The sequence below is a fragment of the Lithobates pipiens genome, unplaced genomic scaffold (assembly GCF_037356315.1).
Source record: "Lithobates pipiens isolate NorthernLeopardFrog02 unplaced genomic scaffold, aLitPip1_a1.2 Scaffold_18, whole genome shotgun sequence".
In the NCBI taxonomy this organism is placed as follows: domain Eukaryota; kingdom Metazoa; phylum Chordata; class Amphibia; order Anura; family Ranidae; genus Lithobates; species Lithobates pipiens.
Window position 1 is genome coordinate 44,271,351 of NW_027507758.1, and position 20,772 is coordinate 44,292,122.

A 20,772-nucleotide genomic window follows, 5' to 3' on the forward strand; every position below is an offset into this window, starting at 1 on the left:
TTGAGTTGGCCCACCCTTTGCAGCTATAACAGTTTCAATTCTTCTGGGAAGGCTGTCCACAAGGTTTAGGAGTGTGTCTATGGGAATGTTTGACCATTCTTCCAGAAGAATATTATTGGACGAGAAGGCCTGGCTTGCAGTCTCCGCTCTAATTCATGTCAAGGGTGTTCTATCAGGTTGAGGTCAGGACTCTACGCAGGCCAGTCAAGTTCCTCCACCCCAAACTCTCTCATCCATGTCTTTATGGACCTTGCTTTGTGCACTGGTCCAAATCATTTGGTGGAAGGAGGATTATGGTGTGGGGTTGTCCTTCAGGGGTTGGGCTTGGCCCCTTAGTTCCAGTGAAGAGAACTCTTAGGCCGCGTACACACGGGCGGACTGTCTGACGGACTTGGTCCGCTGAAACGTGTTTCAGCGGACAATCCGCTCGTGTGTGGGCTTCAGCTGACTTTTTCAGCGGACAGTCTGGCGGACTAAGTCTTTCGGAATTTCCGTAATATTGTCCGTCCAACTTTGGTTTCAGCGGACAGTCCGCTCGTGTGTAGGCAAGTTGGACGGACTAAGTATGGCGCATGCTCAGACAGGATTTACACGGCCGAAAGTTGCATTGCTGTGTATTGGACGTCGTATTTCTAGTCCCGTCGTACGTGCTGTACACGTCATCGCGCAAGCTTTCAGCGGACTGTCTGTTCGTCGTGTGTGGTCAAGTCCGTTCATTCAAAAGTAGGACGGACTGTCTGTCGGATTGTCTGACGGACTTAGTTGGCCAGACAGTCCGCCCGTGTGTACGCGGCCTTATGGTGTCAGCATACCAAGACATTTTGGACAATTTCATGATCCCAACTGGGAACAGTTTGGGGATGGCCCCTTCCTGCACGAACAAGGTCCATAAAGACATGGATGACCGAGTTTGGGGTGGAGGAACATGACTGGCCTGCAGAGAGTTCTGACCTCAACCCGATAGAACACCTTTGGGATAAAATTAGAGCGGAGACTGTGAGCCAGGCCTTCTTGTCCACATCAGTGCCTGACCTCCAAATGCTCTTCTGGAAGAATGGCCAAACATTCCCATAGACACACTCCTAAACATTGTGGACAGCCTTCCCAGAAGAATTGAAGCTGTTATAGCTTCAAAGGGAGGACCAACTCAATATTGAACCCTACGGACTAAGACTGGGGTGCCATTAAAGCTCATGTGCCTCTAAAGACAGGCTTCCCAATCATTTTGGTAATATAGTATTATTTAGGTCTTCCTATTTAATATATATTAGTGGCATCCCAAAAGGATCCCCTCTGCAGGATGAAGATCAGGACTATTGCCCTTTGTCTCCAACACTTCGATGCGCCCCCTGCACACTCATGCTCTCAGCTGATTGGACAGAATCAGTTGTAATCAAATGTTGCTCTCCCCCCCCCCCCCCAGCTTCCCTTTCCTCCTCCACTGAAATAAAACTTAGTAGGTTGACCTTACAAGTATATTGCACTCTGTGCATCATGATGGCAGCCGTATCCTGTCTGCCGCACCCTTCATGCTTCTGTCTATGGGCAGCCTAATGCTGAGGACACGAGCAACTGGAGGTGAACAGCAGCTGCATATTTAAAGTCTAGAGATGCAATCGAGAAATAAGGAACAGTGCTTATTAGGTTTTTTAAGGAAGTCGGAGCCCATCGAGTCACAGAACAAAGAACTTGGCAATCTACCCAGAACTGAAGACGTCTGACACAGAAACTGGGGAAGGAGTGACCCAGCATCCCAAGTAGTTCAATGGAAAAAGCTAAAAGTGATATATGCAACGTCAGCATTTTTTTTTTAAACTGAACTCCAGGCTAACAGCTGAAAATGCATTTGAAATATATACTGTAATAAATTAAAGCCTAGGCCAGAAACCAGGAAGCATGTAAAAATATATATATATATTTTTAAAACAAGTAAATATAATATACTCAGTGGCGGAACTATAGGGGTCCCTGCAGTGACACTTGTGACTGGGCCCTGCCCTTCTGTTGCTGTGGGGGAGCCCCAAGACCGGCACCTCCCCCTGCACCCCTGGCTGTCTGTTTAACATGCGGGGGATGGGGGGGAGTGGGAGGCAGCAATCGGCGGCTCTATGGTACCCGTGACCACGAGCCGCGGGATCTCCCTGGGGCTTGTAGTTCTCTCTCCGAATGTATCCACTGGAGAGGGGAGGGGCCTCTGACCCAGGAGTGTAGCGGCTTCACTGTTCAGTAAGTCGCTCTGCTCCTACACTCTTAATGATACACGCCCAGGTCAGAGGCCCCTCCCCTCTCCAGTGGATACATTCGGAGAGAGAACTACAAGACCCAGGGAGATCCCGCCACCCGTGAACACAACAGAGATGACGATCGCTGCCTCCCACCTCCCCTGATGTAAGGGGGGCTCTTTGGGGACACTGAAGTAAGGGGGGTGGTCTCAGGGGACCATAAAGTAAAGGAGGGGCTCTCTGGGGACCCTGATGTAAGAGGGGGGCTCTCTGGGGACCCTGATGTAAGAGGGGGGCTCTCTGGAGACCCTGATGTAAGAGGGGGGCTCTCTGGAGACCCTGATGTAAGAGGGGGGCTCTCTGGAGACCCTGATGTAAGAGGGGGGCTCTCTGGGGACCCTGATGTAAGAAGGGGGGCTCTCTGGGGACCCTGATGTAAGAGGGAGGGCTCTCTGGGGACCCTGATGTAAGAGGGGGGGCTATCTGGCTTTTTATATTTACTAAACTAATTGCAATTCCATGTTCTGTGTACTGTGGGAGACCAGATATAGTGAATGCAGGGTCCTGGGATTAGTAACACTTTAATGCCAAATTTGACAGGTGGCAGCACCCGTCAACTCTCCCAGGTAAGTGAATGGGGCCACTCCGCAACCATGAGCCAAATGCTTGGCTCGCAGTTGCAGCACGGTCTCACAAAGCATAATTGCCGTTCAGCAATAAAAAATAAATTTAAAAAACGCAGGCATCAGGAGGCAGCAGTATTATCTCCTGAATGCCCACAAACCTCCTGAAAAGTAATCCACCTCCATCAGTGTAAGAGGAGCCCTACACTTGCCTGGTCTCTAATCACTAAAGTTCCACCCACTACAGGCTGCCTGCAGAAACTACAGGAGGGGGCGGAGTCAAGACCAGATACCCTGCACAAGGAGAGAGAGCAGCAGTCAGCGGTCTTTATTACAGGAAGATCCTACACAGGGGAAAGGTCTCACACTGGATTACTGCACAGATGTGGAAGAAATACACAAATCCCACCAAGATTCAGGGAATAATACACATGATGAATGGATTTAGACAATGGGGTTTATTTACCAAAGCTGAAGAGTGTGAGGCTGAGTTCACACCATTGCCAATTGGATGCGGCTTTCCCATACAGTTGTAAAGAGCAAACCCATTGTAGTGCAATAAAAAGAATAACATGTGCAAAAGTGCTGTCAGTGAATTCATAAATCATAACGTGCAACAAATGCAACAATCTTCCCGAACCCAAGTGCCACACAGTCCATCCAATCACAAGTCCCCAAATACTTTATTTTAAACACTGTATATAGGACTGTCCATAGCACTCTACTTCAAGAACACCACTGCACCCCATGCAGCTTTTTGCTATATTTTGCACATGGTATTTTACTTTAAAATATATGGATCCATTGATACACATTTTGTGAGATTGCACTTTATAAAGCTGTGTCCAGAGAGAAGAGTACTAGTATCAATTACATATTTGCACATGTAAACACGAGCACGCGCATGCACATAATTTTATTTCTAGCGGCTAAAACACATTATTACTCTAGCCACCAGAATGACATGTCAGTCGCATTTTTTTACGCTGGATTTCTTTGCCAGCTCCTGGCAGCAAGATTCAGCATCAATACATCCTTGTCCACCCAAAAATTGAACTTCCGCTTTAAGAAGGGTGACCCCCTGACATGCCACATTTGGCATATCATTTTTTTGGGTCCCAGCTCCCACTTCCTCCCGGCGCACCATGGCACCGGAAGGGAGATCGCCTCTCCCCCCCCCCCCCCCTCCCTCTTGGCAATCATCTGGCACACGTCACAGGTCCCAGATGATTGCCCGGCCAGTCACAGCACACAGTGTGGCTCACACATGTGCAGTGGGTGCCCGGCTGTAAAGTCTCAGCTGGGCGCTGCAGAGAGGAGGAGGAGACGAGCGGGGCTTCGCTCTCCATTATCGCTGGATCCTGAGGCAGGTAAGTGTCCGATTATTAAAAGTCAGCAGCTGCAGTATTTGTACCTGCTGACTTTTATTTTATTTTTTTAACAGAACTCCGCTTTAACAAAAAAAAAAAATGGATCCTGTTCCCTAACCGCTTCAGCCCCAGAAGATTTTACCTCCCTTCCTGACCAGAGCACTTTTTGCGATTCGGCAATTTAACGATTTAACGATTTAACTGACAATTGCGCATTCGTGCAACGTGGCACCAAAACGAAATTTACATCCTTTTTTTTCCCACAAATAGAGCTTTCTTTTGGTGGTATTTGATCACCCCTGCGGTTTTTATTTTTTGCACTATAAAGAAAAAAACAGGGCGACAATTTTGAAAAAAAAGCAATATTTTTTTACTTTTTGCTATAATAAATATCCCCCAAAGATATATAAAAAAATGATTTTCCTTTCCGATATGTATTCTTCTCCATATTTTTAGTAAAAAAATCCCAATAAGCGTATATTGGTTTGCGCAAAAGTTATAGCGTCTACAAAATAGGGGTAGTTTTATGGCATTTTTATTATTATTATTTTTTTATTAGTAATGGCGGAAATCTGCGATTTTTATCCTGACTTAAACATTATGGTGGACATATTGGACACTTTTGGCACTATTTTGGGACCATTGTCACTAATTACTGTGTAAATGACACTGGCAGGGAAGGGGTTAAACACTAGGGGATGATCAAGGAGTTAAGTGTGTCCTAGGGAGTAATTCTAACAGTGGGGGGATGGGCAACCACTGATATGACAGCGATCACTGCTCTCGATGAGAGGGAGCAGTAGATCCCTGTCATGTCACTAGGCAGAATGGGGAAATGCCTTGTTTACATATCCCCGTTCTGCGGCTCCATGACACGATCGCGGGACACCAGTGGACACAGAGCCCGCGGGACCCACGGGCATGGCCACGTTGTATGCGGCGGGCGCGCACGTGCCCGCTAGCCCTGCCAATTAAAGGGGATGTACTGGTATGCCAATTTTCCCACCGCTGCCATCGTGCCGACGTATATCGGTGTGCAGCAGTCGGTAAGTGGTTAAAGCATGTTATACAGAACAGTGCTTTTGCTTTGTAATTTGGCCCCTTGTATAACCTGAAATACCTGCCTGGCAATACCCTCCTAAACTGACCATGATTTATCGTGGCTGCTGAGCACTGACATTGTGGTAAGTTTACATGCCTCCATCATCCACAGCCTTGCTCTGTCCTCTCCTGTGTCTCCTGTGTCCTCCTCCCCCCTCCCAGCCTGTCAGCTTTGTCCACTCCATGATCCTCCCCTCCTGTTGCTCTCATATCTGCACTAGGATCATGCCATCCGCTCTGTTATATAAAGCTATGTGCTCCTGTGTCTGTGCTGTATAAAAAAAAAAAAATGCAGATTACATCATACACCGCAGCAGCCCCTAGCACCCACGTGACTTCACCAGAAATTTGATCTGAGCATGCGTGGCACTTTGTCCGATCGGAATTCTCTACACACAATCGGACGAAATCCGATCGGATCATGTTGTCGGAAAGTTTTATAGCCCAGCTCTAAAACTTTGTCTGTCGGATATTCCAACGGAAACAGTCCACACACAGTCGGATTATCCGACAACACGGTCCAATCGGACATTTTCCGTTGGAATGTCCGACCGTGTGTACAAGGGCTTACAGTTAGTATATCAGACAATTAACATGTATAAACCAAGTGGAGGGGATAGGGCACAGAAGGGAGAGAGAAGGAAATGTCCAGGGGGACCAATGGTTTAGAGCAGGGGTTTCCAACCACCGGGCCACAGCCTGTTTACAGGTGGGCCGCAAAGACTCCACAATCTGAGGTGCGGCAGGTGAGCAGAGAGCTCACCGCCAACACCACACTTCTGCCCACACAGCCCCGCCGCTACACTGTTGGGGGTGAATTAGGCGAGCAGAGAGACAACATTATCTCCCACCGCCCTCCAGCATCACTGCTCTTCTGCCAACACAGCCGGCCGGTATACTGTTGGGGGTGAAGCAGGCGAGCAAAGAGATAGCATCATCTCCCACGGCCCGCCAGGCATCAACACTGTTCCACCCACACAGCACTGTTGGAGATGAAGCAGGGGGAGCAGAGAGATGACATTATCTCTCACCGCCCCCCTGCATCACCGCTGTTCTCTCCTATGCTGAACCCACCACTCCACTGCCTCTGTGCTTAGTGATAATTTGCATCTAGGAGGCAGGAAACAGTGGCATATGCAATCTGCATCTGGTAGCATGTGGCAAGTGACTGTGGCAATCTGCATCTGGTGGCAAGTGACTGTGGCAATCTGCATCTGGTGGCATGTAGCAAGTGACTGTGGCAATCTGCATCTGGTGGCAAGTGATTGTGGAAATCTGCATATGGTGGCAATCTGCATCTGGGGGCATGTGACTGTGGCAATATGCATCTGATGGCATGTGGCAAGTGACTGTGGCAATCTGCCACAGTCACATGCCACCAGGTGCAGATTGCCACAGTCACTTGCCACATGCCATCAGATGCAGATTTCTACAGTCACATGCCACCAGATGCAGATTGCCACAGTCACATGCCACCAGATGCAATCTGCATCTGGTGGCATGTGACTGGAAATCTGTATCTGGTGGCATGTGGCAATCTACATCTGGTGGCATGTGGCAATCTACATCTGGTGGCATGTGGCAATCTGCATCTGGTGGCAGGCAATTTGGCAAGTGGCAATCTGGTCATAGGCGCTGTGACAAGCTGCATCTGATGGCAGATTCTGCATTATGGTGAGCTGAACTATTTTATATTACAATATAATAATAAAAATAATGTGCTACAATTATCCTGAGGCTCGGTTCACACAGGGGCGACTTGTCCAGGCGACTTCGCCGCCTGACAATTTGCGCCCCGTTCTGTACTACGGAACCGTTCTAATAGGAGTGACTCAAGTCGCTCCGACTTAGAAAAAAGGTTCCTGTACTACTTTTGCGGCGACTTCGGGCGACTTGCATTGACTTCTATACAGAAGTCGTTTTGCAAGTCGCCGCTGAGGTCGCGGCAGGTCGCGGCGCTGCAAGTCGTGCCGCGTACTGTGTGAACCGAGCCTGACACCATATTAACCATGGTGCTATGATGATTGAAGTACTAACACCAGCTTTTTTCTGACAAATTGGCCCCCACCACCACCACCACCACCATCACCATCCCGCCACTTGGGCATTGGCACAATTTTCATCCTGCCGGTCCCCGGTGCCAAAAAGGTTGGGGACCACTGGTTTAGAGAATTAGGTGAAGGTAATCATAGTAGCGGGCAGATATTATAAACTCCCAGGGAAAAATTGGTGAACAGTCCAAACCAGGGGGTAAATCATGTTTAATCCAAGGTCTCCATAAGGATTCAAAATTATAAAATGTATCTAGCAGGATAGCTTCAGTTCTTGTATGTATCATAGATTGTGTAACTCTTTGTTTGACTGACTCTATGGAGAGTGAGTTTGATTTCCACGCTTTTGCTAGTTTGTTTAGCTGCCGTGGTTATAAAAAGAGGTAATTTGAATTGGCGGTGCGTTATGATTTGTGGTTTTCTGTTCAGAAGTGCTACTGAGGGATTGGGTGTTAGGGTTATGTTGAACATAGCAGAAAGAATTTTGAAGATTTCTGACCAAAAGGAGCTTACTATGGGACATTCCCACCAGATATGTACATGTGAACCCAGGGTAGTACAGCCTCGAAAACAGTGAGAGGGATATCGGGGGGGGGGGGATTTGTATATTCTGGATAGGAACAGATACCATCTAGTTGGTACCTTATAATTTGTTTTGAGAGCCACTATATTTGGTGTAGCTGATTTAGTTGTTTGCCAAATTTGAGTCCAGTCTAGTTAGTTTGGTTGAAGATGAAGATTGTGATTTTCTTTTGCTGTGTAGGAGTTAACCATAGTAAATTTGCAATAGAAATAGGGTGATATTTGGGTAATTGTGCTAGTTGGACTGCCTTTAATACGGGGGGGGAAATAAAGTTAATTTGGGTAAATGGGGTTTAAGTGAGCCCCAAATGAATTGATTGGTTTTTCGTTGTAAAATATGAAGGAAATGTGAAGGGATTGTTATAGGTAGTACTCTAAAGAGGTATAAAAGTTTAGGGAGGATAGACATTTTGATCACGGTTATTCTACCCATCCATGCCTACGGTAGAGAAGATCAATTAGCTAGGAGTTTAGTAAGTTGTGTAAGAATTTGCTGTAAAATTAATTGCTAGATAAGAAATATGTGAAGTCGACAAATGGGAGAGAATCATGAAGTTGAGTTTGGAGAGTAGGTGATAAAGAAATGTTTAGGGCTGTGGATTTGTGGAAATTTTTGTTAGGCCTGATAATTGTCCAAATTTGGAAAGAATGCCCACGAGAGGTGGTGCTGATATCAGGGGTGAAGTAAGAAATATCAGGACATCATCTGGAAACAGACATAATTTGTGGTGATGGCCCCCGAGTTCCAGTCCTTTGATGTTTGGGTTAGATCGAATGAGTTGTGCTAGGGGTTCGATAGCTAGGGCAAAGAGGAGAGGGGGTAATGGGCATCCCTGTCTGGTATCTCTCTCGATATTAAAGAAGTTGGAACTGTATCGTGAGAATATATAAGCTTTTGGGTTTTGATATAAAGTATTAATCTAATGCAAGAAACTCGCTCCAAATCCCCAACGCTGAAGAATTGTATGTAGATAAGACCAAGATAGCGAGTCAAAAGATTTTTGTATATCTGACGAGAGGAAACAGGTAGGAATACGACGAGAGCGGGCTGTATGTGCCAGTAGTGTAGCTCGGCGAATATTGTCACCAGTTTGTCTGAAAGGGATAAATCTAGTTTGGTCCTTGTGGATCAAAGTACCTATTATGGGATTAAGTCTGGTGGCAAGAATTTTGGCCAATATCTTAATATCTAGGTTAAGAATGGATATCGGTCTATAATTTGACCATGAAGCATCATCGGTATTTGGTTTAGGAATCATGGAGATGGAAGCTGTGAGAGATTCAATACGAAAGGATAGTCCATTGAGCAGAGTTGAAGGCCTCAACCGTAAGTGGTGATAAAATTGTGGAAAACCAATTATAATACCGTAAGCAGATGAAAAGTCATCTACACCAGAACATTTATGGGGTTTCAATGCTTTTATCCCTGGTCCCCCACAAGGAGCCTTGTCCAGACTCCTTGCAGGGGACCAGGGATCTATATATTCTATCCATTTCTAAGCCTTCTATGGGAATAAATGTAGCAAGTTCCTGAAAAGTGCTGTAACTGTTGATTGAAGATACTCAATTACCTCAGGGATACCATGAATCAGTAGGTTGGACCTCTTGGTCATGTTCTCAAAGTCTGCAATGCGGTTTTGAAGTAGAGAATATTCATCTTTGGGGGATTCTGGTTCTTCAGTCTGGTTAGAGGTAGTGACATCTATTTCATCCGTCCTTAGTTCAAGGATAGTGGTGCGGCGGCCCACCTCACAAATCTCTCGTCAGTTTGTCTGTGATATTATCTGAGGTATTCTGTAAGGCTCTATGGAGAATCCTTTCAAATTGATTTAATAAGTCAGAGCCATTTGTAACATTCTGTATATCTGTGGGGGTCACCCCAATGTCAGAAAGGGGCTCACCCTTTGAGAGGGAGACCGGGGCTGTGGATGTGAACATACGGTGGGGATGCTGATGCCGCCATTTTAGCTGCGGTTTTAGTTAGCGATTCCTGAGACTTCTGTGGTTTCAGCTTCATTTTCCTCACACTGTGCATCCCATCAGAATGCGCCCAGGAGTCACAGATATGTGACAGGCACTGGGGGGGGTTGAGGACTGATAGAATTTGTTAATATCTGGCCATCGGGTCCTGGTCAGTGCCGATCGCTAAGCGGACATGTCCTGCTCAGTCAGCTTCACGCATGCGCCTCGCTTATTAATTTCTATGTAGAAGTGAGCCTGATTTTGCACTCTCCAGCTTTAGTAAATAAACCCCAATATCTGCTTGTCCTGGAGTTCAGCTTTAGGGCCGGTTCACACTGGTCTGACAAGCACCCAGAGCACATATCGCATGACAAGTCTAAATCAATGGTTCCCTATGAGAGGCGACTTAATTGGTCCAACTTTTGTCTGTCCGACTTTTGCAAAGGTTGCTGCACTACTTTGGTCCGATTTAGGCTGGATTCACACCTAGGCATTTTTAGTGCTTTTTGCATTTTGCCGAATTTGCACTACAGAACGTGTTCCATAGAAAACCATGTTAAATGGACTGTAGTGCAAATATGCAAAATGCAAAAAGCACTAAAATTGCATAGGTGTGAATCCAGCCTTAGGTCAGATTCCAGCCCACTGAATTGAATTGAAGTCACTTCAGCATCTTAATGCGGAGTTCCAATCAGTGTAGCTGCTGACTTTTAATAAACAGACACTCACCTGTCCCGCGGTCCAGCGATGCGGTTGCCCGAGGCCTTGCTACTCTCCCCCTCCTTTCTGCGGCTCCGTCATTACTACTATGGGCACCAGGCTGTGAGGAATTGCGGCATCAGTCGGGCGCACACTTCGATTGCGCGAGCCATGCTGCGCTCTCTTAGTGGCCAGGCAAACTTCTGGGACCTGTGACATGTCCCAGAAAATTGCAGAGAAGGAGGGGCCACCTAGGGGGAGGAGGAGGAGTCACCTAGGTGGCCAAGTGATGGAAGGAGGTAGTGGGACAGGAAGTACCTGTCAAAATTAGGTACCTACTCCCCCCCCCCAAATGTGGCATGTAAGGGGGCGAGGAGTGCTTAAAGTGGAAGTTCCACTTTTGGGTGAAACTCCGCTTCAACTTATCCCACTTGTGACATGTGACTTGTGTTTAGAGGAATGTTAGCAAAGCAAAATGTATTGAGAAAAAAAAATGCCGTAGGGTCTCTCCAAGACCATACCAGATTTTGGGGGACCTCATTACTTTTTTTTTTTTTGGCGTAGGGTTCCCCCTCAAGATCCATACCAGACTAAAATGGCCTGGTATGGATTGGGAGGGGGCTTCATGGCAAATTGTTTTTTTATAAATTTGGGGTGAGGTTTCATCCATACCAGAAGCCAATTAATTGTTTTGATTGGTCAAAGGACAAGTCGCAATCCTCTCAAAGTTGGATCAAAATCGGATCCTGTTCATTGAATTCGCATGGAAGTCGGACCTGAAATCACAGGGCAAAGTTGGAACGAAAGTTGTGCGCCTTTCGTGTTGGATCAACTATGAACGTGGCCTAAATCCTGGTATGGTCTGCTTTAACATGTACAAATAAACCACAAGGAGAGGCACACAATCTCACACCTGGCAGCAAGGCAATAAGCAGGGCGGGCCTTTTAGAGTCATAAAGTGATTACTTCTTGTGTCAACATTCAAAGTTCAAAGTATATAATCGAACTCCTGTTCCCATATTATGGGGAATTGATCATACGTGAAATATTGCTATCCACTGAGATGGCGTGTTTCAAAATCCCGATCTCCATGCCAGTACACTCAGTGCTGGTTTTCTTTGCTTTTAGCCGGTCAAGTCGTTGAGTTTTCCCATGACTGCCTGAGCCATGAATCACTACCCCACAGCCCTGTGTGTTCATTCATTAGACTGTTATTACTGCTCTGTACATGAAATGTGCACAAAATGTTTCCACGCCAGTTCCCTGTCCGCCTGCAGCCTAGAAATGTGAAACCCGTGATTGAGCGCGTCTGCTTTTCCTTCTCCCTAAAAAAAAACTTTGCTTCCTCACAGGGATGAAAAAAAAAAACACACAACCATAACGTGACATAGAAGAAAATGACTAAGAGAGGTTTACACTCCAAGACGGCTGGAAAACTCCATTATTCTACTCAAGATTTCCACAGTGACTACAACTGAGCTACTGGGATAGGATGAGGAAAATAACAAAAATTCTATCCATAGGCAATATGATTACCTTACAAATGCAGAGAGCTACTGTGCAAGCAACATAGCAAATCCGAATTTGGGGCAGTATTAAAACAATTAGAAGATAAGTTCACCTTTATAAAAAATAATAATAATAAATGCACATCCTTTTTGCACGTAAAAAAATGTGCATGTATTATTATTATTTTTATATGCGTCTGCAAAGCATTGCACCCACAATCAGAAGATCGCGGGTGCAATGCAGGGCTCCTGCAGACTGTCTGTGTAAGCTGTCTGCTCATACCTCGTACGGATCGGCAATTACATTCTGACAGGAAGACTCCATGAACCACTTAGGCTACTTTCACACTGGGGCGGGGGTGCGTTAGCGATAAAGGGCCGCTTTACTGTCGTTTTAGCAGCTCTTTTCGGCCGCTAGCCGGGTGATTTTTACCGAAGAAAGGGTTAGAACTGCCCGTTTTGCGGCGCTGCCGAAGCACTTTACAGGCACTTCGGCAGTACCGCCCATTAATTCCAATGGGCAGGATGTTTTGAGAGCGGTGTATACACCGCTCCCAAACCGCCCCAAAGATGTTGCTTGCAGAACTTTTTTCCCGTCCCGCAAACGCAAACGCAGTGTGAAAGTACTTGGGCTTTCACACTGGGGAGGCACTATTTTTAGCGCTAAAACACGTGTAAGGCGCCTCAGTGTGAAAGGGTCCTAGAGCACTCAATAGCGCCCCGCACCTGCAGAACCAAGGAGGGCGATTGATGGGTATTTTGTATTTCTTCCATTTGCGAATAATCGTGCCAACATTTGTCTCCTTTCCGCCAAGCTTCATGCTGATGGTCTTGTAGCCCATTCCATTCGTGTGCAAGTCTACAATCCTTTTTTCTTTTAATTCTTGAATGAGATACGTGTATGTACATAAATATTTGTAACTAGGTGCTAATTATGATATATCTCCCAGTGCCAATAGGATCCCCTGAAGAAGTCGTTGGTGAAACACGTAGCGATCCATTGGCATTGGTACAGTGATTCTGCTTTCGGCCCCACAAATGGAAGACATTCTTTTTATTGAACTTTTCATAACAAAGTTACAAACAAAAACATTCAACGTAAAACACTACAATGCAACAGCAACTGTGAACAATGTAAATCCCAAACCCAAAACTGTGACAAGTTTCATAAAAAGCACTAAATAAAGAGCACATATAAGAGCAAATTACAAGGTCAAATCACATCCCCTCAGGAATACCACAAGGAACTGATCCAAGTGGCCCACTGATACTCAGCATCTGGTTTACCATAGGAACCTTTAACCACCTCCCGTTCCCACGCTATAGCCAAAAGACGGCTACAGCGCGGACCTAATTTGCCAGGAGACGTCCTCCCCTGCTCGTGCTTGAGAGGCCTGCGCGCCCCCTCTATGAGACTCGGTTGACCACAGATTGGAGTCCCGACCCCTTACCACGTGATCAGCTGCCAGCCAATGACAGCTGATCATGTGATGCAAACAGAGCCGGGTATCCGCTATTTTACCTCCTAACGCTGGTAGCGTGAGGAGAAAAAAAAAAGCAGATCGATGGCTGTGAAAGGGACATCAGTCCCGATCGTAGAGAGTCTCTGCAGAGGCTTCTGTGCCCACCGGTGCCCCCTACCAGTGCCCACCAGCACACATACCAGTGCCTACAGTACCACCCATAAATGTCACCAATCAGTGCCTCATCACCAGTGCTGCCTATCAATACCACCTACCAGTGCCCATCAGTGCCACCTACCAGTGCCCACAGTACCACCCATAAATGTCACCAATCAGTGCCTCATCACCAGTGCTGCCAATCAATAGCACCTACCAGTGCCCATCAGTGCCACCCACCAGTGCCACCCATCAGGACCCATCAGTGCTGTCTTATTAGTGCCTATCAGTGTCGCCTAATCTGTGCAGCCCATCAGTGCCCATTAGTGCAGCCTCATAAGCGAATATCAATGAAGGAGTAAAAATTACCCATTAGCAAAATTTTATGAAATGTTTTCTTTTTTTTTTTTCAAAAATGTTTGTCTTTTTTGTTCGTTTAGCAAAAAATAAAAACCCAAGTGGTGATTAAATACCACCAAAAGAAAGCTCCATTTGTGTGAAATAAAAATTGAATTTGGGTACAGTGTTGTATGACCGCGCAATTGTCATTCAAAGTGTGACAGCGTTGAAAGCTAAAAATTGGTCTGGGCAGCAGGGGGGTTTAAGTGCCCAGTAAGCAAGTGGTTAATCTATAGATGATCAATCTGAAGTTGAAGAATTGTAATTTACCCAACCGCCCCACACCTTGTCAAATTTACCAGGTACCCTTCTACTAAAGAAAATATGCATAAAATTGTCAAATCCTCCACCAATCACCATCTAAAGACAACATTGGGGACAAACAAAACAAACAGAGTGTCTAGACACTTCACATGCATCCACAAATGGAATCGAATAGATGCACTGCGTTGGGCAATGATGTGATGACACCATCGAGGCCAGGCAGTCATAATGCTAAATATAAAAACAGAGGCAACAAAAATACAAAAATCAAATATTCAAAGGACTACAGTCTATAGTTGAGAGGGACAGATAAAGGACGGTGTCGTCTCACCCCCCGAACACGCTGATCTTGGGGGATCCCGAAGGCTCTGGGTGAACTGACATCATTAACGGTCATTAATGGTCACTCAAAGAGCAACCCAAATGCGCATGGCCGGAGGGCGCAATGTCCAGAACGGGGATTTGTGTATGTAAAACACACAAATCCCCGCTCTGACAGGAGAGAAAAGACAGATCTGCTGTTCCTAATAATTAGGAACATCGATCGGTCTCCTCCTCCAGTCAGTACACTGTCCCCCACAGTTAGAAACACCCACGAGGGAACACATTTAACCCCTTGATCGCCCCCTAGTGTTAACCCCTTCACTGCCAGTGTCATTTACACAGAAATCAGTGCATTTGTATAGCACTGATTGCTGAATAAATGTCAATGGTCCCAAAAAAAAGTGTCAAAAGTATCCGATCTGTCCGCCGCAATGTCACAGTCCCGCTAAAAATCGCAGATCGGTGTCCTTACTAGAAAAAAATAATGCCATAAATCTATCCCCTATTTTGTAGACGCTATAACTTTTGCACAAACCAATCAATATACGCTTATTGCGATTTTTTTCCCCCAAAAATATGTAGAAGAATACATATCGGCCTAAGCTGATAATTTATTTTTGTTTTTTAAAAATTGGGATATTTCTTATAGCAAAAAGTAAAAAAATAAAAAAAAATGCTTTTTTCTCAAAATTGTCACTCTTTTTTTGTTTATAGCGCAAAAAAAAAAACTGCAGGAGGTGATCAAATACCGTCAAAGGAAAGCCTTATTTATGAGGAAAAAGGGACATCAATTTTGTTTGGGTACAGCATCGCATGACCGCGCAATTGTCCGTTAAAATGACTGAATCACAAAAAAATGACCTGGTCATTAAGGGGGAAAGTCTTCCAGTCCTTATGTGGTTAAGGAGCGCTTTAACCCTTGCAGTGCAGGATGAGAAGGGAGGACCCACTGCAAAAGGTATTTGGACTTCAGCTGTAATAATAGAAGGTAGGGCTCTTCTGAAGGAAATGATCCTGCGTCATGTCCAGATTGTATTCATGTCGACTATTAAAGGCCCACTTCAGTCCCGCGCTCGCTAGGGACGAGTATTTTTCGTTTTGCTGGTAGAACAGACAATGACCAGACAAGGGAATCTTTCACACAGTTGGCCACCTTGGATATGTATTGCAATATATGCAAACCAAGAACACCAGTTATTATGCAAAACTCTGCTAGGAGTGTGTAAGGGAGGATACGGCTAACTTCACCCCAGGCAGCTTCTGAAAAGAGATCCACATCAGAACGGATTGAACGCTTTTAAGAAGGCAACTAAAGCCTCGTACACACGATCGGATTTTCCGCAGACAAAACCTCAGACTTTTGTCTGAAGGCGTGTGCCTGGATTATGTCTTGCATACAAACGGCAAGGAATTGGCAGCCAACAAACACGAACGTAGTGACGTACTACGTGGTTCTTTAGCGCCACCCTTTGGGCTCCATCTGCTAATTTCATGTTAGTTGAAGTTTGGTGAGTGTTGATTCAAGCTTTTCATTTTGCGCTTTCAATTCGTTTCTGAACGGCCGTTCGTCAACCAGACATCAAAGGAGCAGAATCAGAGGAGATAACGTGTTATTTACTATTGGCCTTGGAGTTATTGCTTTGACCCAAGTCCAGTCCAGGAACAGGTGGAGGAAGAGTTCTTGGACCAAAAATTGGTTGCTTCATTAATCGTGACCAATTATGTCATATGCCTTTGCTGCGGGAGCTCCAGGAGAATAATCCAGATGATTTTCAGAATTATCCCCGGATGACAGACCCCTGCTTTCACCAACTCTTGGCATTGTTGATTCTTGGCATATTAAAGTGGTAGTGAAGTCATTTTTATAAGTTTAAAAAAAATATCTCCTAAACCTGTATGGTTTAGGAGATATTACCCTCGAAATACGCACAGGTGATTCTCGGCTGAAAGTCCAGCAGATGCCAGACCCTGCCGGAAAGAAATCTCCTGCGCGCATGTGCGGGAGTGACGATATTACGGCTCTGGCAACTACCAGCGCCGGAGCCACGATACCCGGAAGACACGCCGAGGGAACATGTCAGCTCCCTCAGCGTGGATCGGGCCAGATGTCGGGGCCTCATTCTAAGGTAAGTATTTCATAATAAGCTAGTATGCGGTGCATGCTAGCTTATTATGCCTTTTCCTTTGCAGGTCAAAAAAAAAAAAACTTCAGCAGGTTTACTCCCGCTTTAAGAAGCAGGACGCATGCATGAGGCTTTTATTAAATTTTTTGGTTATTTTTTGGTTGAATAATAATGATTTGATTTGGTATATTTTCTATAATTTTTGGATGCATAGAATGCACTTTTTGGTTAATTGTATAGTGTGTACCCAGCTTTAGGCCCCTTTCACCCTTGTGCAACTTTTCCTGCAACTTTTGACATCAGAGTCGCATGACAAGTCGTACCCCATGATTCCCAATGATAACCATTCAGGCCCAGTTCACACTAGCGTGATGCCAGACATCGCATGCGATTTGCACCGCACTGCCACGAAGATCCCATGCGATGTCTGTGCGATGCAATTTCAGCCATACAAATTGTATGGCTGAAATCGCATTCACACCGCAATGGTGCAGAACCCTTTTTTGGCCCGCACTGGAATTGGATGGCATGGGAGTTCACACCTATACGATCCGATTCCTGCACCACTTCACAGTCCGCACTGTGATCTGCAAACCAATCTTCGCAAATCTCAGTGTGAACCACTGTGCGATTTAGGTGCGATGCAGGAACCCGCACTGGATTCGCAAGGTCCTCGCATTGCACCAGCATGAACCGACCCTTCATACCTGTGCGACTTCAAAGTAGTCCCTGTACTACTTTGGTCCGACTTTGAGGCCCATAGACCTCAAGTTTACACAGGCATTCCCTGAAATCGCGTCAAAATCGCTGTCACAAAATCACGGTAAAGTTACACTTTAACTCTAAAATGATGACCTGTAGCAGAAAAATAAAAAACACACTAAAATAAATAGTACCCTTTTATTGATTAAATATAAAGGATAAATGTTGCGTCGAGTAAGTAGATACCCAACATGTCAAAATTCAATATTGGCACCTGAATACAGCGATTGTCAGAATACTCCGATCAGCGCTGCAGCCATATGGTGCAGAACATTTTTCAACAAGCCCGTTCCTCAGAAGTCGATCTATCAATTGACTTCTCTTGAATGGGAACAGATAGATCAAACCTACGCCATCCCTTCAGAGCTCCATACCGCGGTCCATGCCGGAATGCCGCCCAATCAGATGGTCGGAGGACTCAAGCCCAGAGGGAAGACCGGGTGAAGATGGAAGCACCTGTGGTGCTGGAAGGCTTCAATGCATACTAGCACATTATGCCTTGCAGGGTTTAAAAAAATTAAAATAAATAGGTGTGGTTTCCTAGCGCTTTAACAACCTCCGGACCGCCGCACGCCGATATGCGTCTTAACTTTGAAGAGGAATATCTTTGTTATGGCAGCAGCTAGCTACCATAACCCTGGTATCTTCTTCTTTGGTGAGCGGTCCGGTTTCTGATAATAGTGGTCTCTGCGGCAGATTTGCCGCAAGATCACCTTTATTGGCGGTGGGAGAGGGCCCCCCCCCCCTCCTGCCACGCTCTGGTGCCCTCCGCAGCTTACCGGAGCCGTCGACAGCGGCGGAGGCGATCGGATCCTGCTCCTTCCTGGGTATGGAGATGAGTCTCCATACCATTGCAGGGCAGAAGTGACATCAAAACGTCACTTCTGCCCATAGCTCTGAAAGGGACTTTTTTTTTATTTTTTCAAATGACAAAATTCGTTTTTGTTTTTTTTATTATTACATTTTAGTGTAAATATGAGATCTGAGATCTTTTTGACCCCAGATCTCATATTTAAGAGGTCCTGTCATGCTTTTTTCTATTACAAGGGATGTTTACATTCCTTGTTATAGGAATAAAAGTGACACCATTTTTTTTTTTAAAGAACAGTGTAAAAATAAAAAATAAAAGGGAAAATAAATAAGAAAAAAAAAAAAATTTAAATGCGCCCCGTCCCAACGAGCTCACATGCAGAAGCGAACGCATACATGAGCAGCGCCCGCATATGAAAACGGTGTTCAAACCACACATATGAAGTATTGCCACGATCGGTAGAGTGAGAGCAATAATTCTAGCCCTAGACCTCCTCTGTAACTCTAAACATGTAACCTGTAGAATTTTTTTAAATCGCCTATGGAGATTTTTAAGGGTAAAAGTTTGTCGCTGTTCCACAAGCGGGCACAATTTTGAAGTATGACACGTTGGGTATCAATTTACTCAGCGTAACATTATCTTTCACAATATAAAAAAAAAAAATTGGGCTAACTTTACTGTTTTCTCAAAAAAAGTGTATTTTTTCCAAAAAAAGTGCACTTGTAAGACCGCTGCGCAAATACAGTGTGACAGAAAGTATTGCAACGACCGCCATTTTATTCTCTAGGATGTTAGGGGAAAAAAAATGTATAATGTTTGGGGGTTTTGAGTCATTTTCTAGCAAAAAAAAAACCTGTTTTTAACTTGGAAACAGGAAGCGGCTCGGTCCTTAAGTGGTTAAGTAGCAAAGCTAATTGCTGTATCAGGAGAGGTAAGCTGGGTGTAAACAGATCGTTTTTAATTTTGTTCAACCAGCTCAAAGCGGACAGATCCTCACATCAACACAAGCCATGGATCTCTCCCGCTGACACATCGTATTCTGATAGGGGGACTCCTCATCCCAGCAGAATACACTGATCGGCGCTCGCAGCCATTGGCTACAAGCGCTGATCAAATGCTGGTTTTCCAGCAAGACTGTGTGACAGACAGAGGTGGGGAGGGGGGTGGAAGGGGCGGTACAATTTATTGGGGGTGGGGGACTGAAGGGGCGGTACAATTTATTGGGGGTGGGGGACTGAAGGGGCGGTACAATTTATTGGGGGTGGAGGGCAGAAGGGCGGTACAATTTATTGGGGGTGGGGGGTGGGGGGCGGAAGGGGCGGTACAATTTATTGGGGGTGGGGGGCGGAAGGGGCGGTACAATTTATTGGGGGTGGGGGGCGGAAGGGCGGTACAATTTATTGGGGGTGGAGGGCAGAAGGGCGGTAAAATTTATTGGGGTTGGGGGGTGTCCTTCTAAAAGAGCCGTCACTCGTTTGCCGGGACCGCGGGTTTCTCCATCAACCAGTGATGCTGCGTGCGTGCGCCCGCCCCCCACTCCTCACCGCAGGTCTCGGAGTTGAGAGAAGACCAGCTCGCACTCACAGGCCGCGAGTAGGAGCGTGACGTCACGTGCGCGCCCCGCCCCCCTGCTACTTGCAGTTCCCGGCTCTGCATATCTCGCAGCTTCCACCCCTTTGGTATTTCAGTTGTGCCCTCCTGTATTCAAGGTATGTGGGCCACATGTTAACCAGTGATCACTAATGGGCATATTTTTATTCTGCACACTGCTGGGCATATTTTGTTAAAGGCCACGCTGATGGGCACCTTTTTGGACCTCTGATGTGAAGGAGGACTCTGATGTGAAGGAAGACTCTGATGTGAAGGAAGACTCTGATGTGAAGGAAGACTCTGATGTGAAGGAAGACTCTGATGTGAAGGAGGACTCTGATGTGAAGGAAGACTCTGATGTGAAGGAAGACTCTGATGTGAAGGAAGACTCTGATGTGAAGGAAGACTCTGATGTGATGAAGGGACCTCTGATGTGAAGGAAGACTCTGATGTGAAGGAAGACTCTGATGTGAAGGAAGACTCTGATGTGAAGGAAGACTCTGATGTGAAGGAAGACTCTGATGTGAAGGAGGACTCTGATGTGAAGGAAGACTCTGATGTGAAGGAAGACTCTGATGTGAAGGAAGACTCTGATGTGAAGGAAGACTCTGATGTGAAGGAGGACTCTGATGTGATGAAGGGACCTTTGATGTGAAGGAAGACTCTAATGTGATGAGGGGGACCTCTGATGTAAAGGGGGTCTCTGATGTGATGGGGGGATTGTGATGTGATGGGGGGGCTCATGTGATGGGGGGGACTCTG

At 45.9% G+C, this 20,772-nt stretch overlaps 1 protein-coding gene across 1 annotated transcript in view; it reads right to left on the reverse strand.

The window, feature by feature from the left end:
* Positions 1 to 20,772, reverse strand: part of TTC7A (tetratricopeptide repeat domain 7A) — a 544,118-nt gene that overhangs the window by 522,701 nt on the left and 645 nt on the right. The window lies entirely within an intron of this gene.